Source organism: Trachypithecus francoisi, unplaced genomic scaffold (genome assembly GCF_009764315.1).
Source record: "Trachypithecus francoisi isolate TF-2019V2 unplaced genomic scaffold, Tfra_2.0 Lachesis_group13, whole genome shotgun sequence".
NCBI classification, from domain to species: Eukaryota; Metazoa; Chordata; class Mammalia; order Primates; family Cercopithecidae; genus Trachypithecus; species Trachypithecus francoisi.
The window spans coordinates 9,922,871-9,924,377 of record NW_022681458.1 but is presented as its reverse complement, the minus strand read 5'-3'; the positions used below and the strand labels follow the sequence as shown (position 1 = coordinate 9,924,377).

General features: G+C 47.5%; 1 protein-coding gene across 2 annotated transcripts in view; it reads left to right on the top strand.

Annotated features, from left to right (window-relative positions):
• SPATA3 (spermatogenesis associated 3) overlaps positions 1-1,236 on the top strand; it is a 13,798-nt gene extending 12,562 nt beyond the window's left edge. Inside the window, exon 4 of one of the 2 annotated variants that reach the window (XM_033229880.1) lies at positions 1,189-1,236. The gene's annotated coding sequence lies outside the window, so the exon portion shown is untranslated. Of the gene's footprint in view, positions 1-1,072 lie in introns of both variants that reach the window. The other variant, XM_033229881.1, reaches the window with a different exon arrangement.
• Positions 1,237-1,507: the final 271 nt, after the last annotated feature.

Sequence of the window (1,507 nt, the reverse complement as noted above, 5' to 3'; positions counted from 1 at the left end):
CCTGGCTAACATGGAGAAACCCCGTCTCTACTAAAAATACAAAAAATTTAGCTGGGCGTGGTGGCAGGCACCTGTAGTCACAGCTACTCAGGAGGCTGAGGCAGGAGAATGGCATGAACCCAGGAAGCCGAGCTTGCAGTGAGCCGAAATCACACCACTGCACTCCAGCCTGGGCAAAAGAGCAAGACCTTGTCTCAAAAAATTTTAAAAAATACGCCAGGCACAGTGGTTCACACCTGTAATCCCAGCACTTTGGGAGGCCGAGGTGGGTGGATCACCTGAGGTCAGGAGTTCAAGACCAGCCTGACCAACATGAAGAAACTCTGTCTCACTAAAATTGCAAAATTAGCAGGGCATGGTGGCGCATGCCTGTAATCCCAACTACTCAGAAGGCTGAGGCAGGAGAATCGCTTGAACCCGGGAGGCGGAGGTTGCAGTGAGCTGAGATCGTACCATTGCACTCCAGCCTGGGCAACAAGAGCGAAATTTCGTCTCAAAAAAAAAAAAAAAAAAAAAAAAAAAAGAATATTAGCTTACTTTTTAACTGCCCAGGGAAGAACGTTAGCCAATGAAAGCCTCCCAGGAACCTGTATGAGAGTCACTGTGGGGGAGGGCGATGGGGGTGCATCGTGAGGGTACATTAAGTTGTGCTGAGCTTATAGGCTCAGCTCTTAATTAACAGGCGGTTTGACATCCTTCACTGTCCAGGGAGCGAAGAACCATCTGACGACAGTGGCGTCTTTCCTTTTTGGGGAAAGATGCTTCTAGAATGTTCCTTCCTAAAGTTTGGTGAACCTCTCCCTTGGCATCTTCCTCAGCTGAGGATGAGGCCCTGAAAGCAAAGGACTCCTTTCCCAGCCATTTTGGGCATTGAATGTGGCCAAACCACTGCAGTGTAGCTTTTGGGGGGTGAGACTCCATCATAGCTGCAGGGGAAGGCGCTGGCACCGATGAGATGAGCAGGAGCCAAGCCTGGCAAAAGGCATTACAGCCTGAGGGTGTGTGGCTGAAAGAAAGAGTGGATGCAAGGAATGGAAGAAATTTGAATCCTAAATAATTTATTTCTCCACAGAAGGATCACAGTTGCTGAAGCCTCACCTGTGAGGCTGTGAAACTGGAAAGCCACAGGATTCCAGGTCACATGGGGTATTGTCTAAGCTGATTGGTCTGTCCTTGTTTTTCTTACAGATCCAGTTTCCATCAAAGGACCTGTCTTGTCACCAAAATTTAAAAAAAGAAAAAAAAAGAATTCTGTTTCTTTAGCATGTTTTACTTTAGAGACATAAAAGTTGGACTTGGCAAATGGCTAGGAAGGGAGGTGTGGGGACCCCGGCGACCTTTTGAGCCACAGGTCATGCAGAATTGGTGCCTGTCATTCCTGTTCAGAGCCACAGACCCCCGGTGGAGCAGCTTTCTCTGCACACACTCACAGAACACAGTGTTTGCTTTAGATGTTCTCACTCTAAAGGAAGAGATTATAAAGCTTAACTCAATAGCTAACGTAATT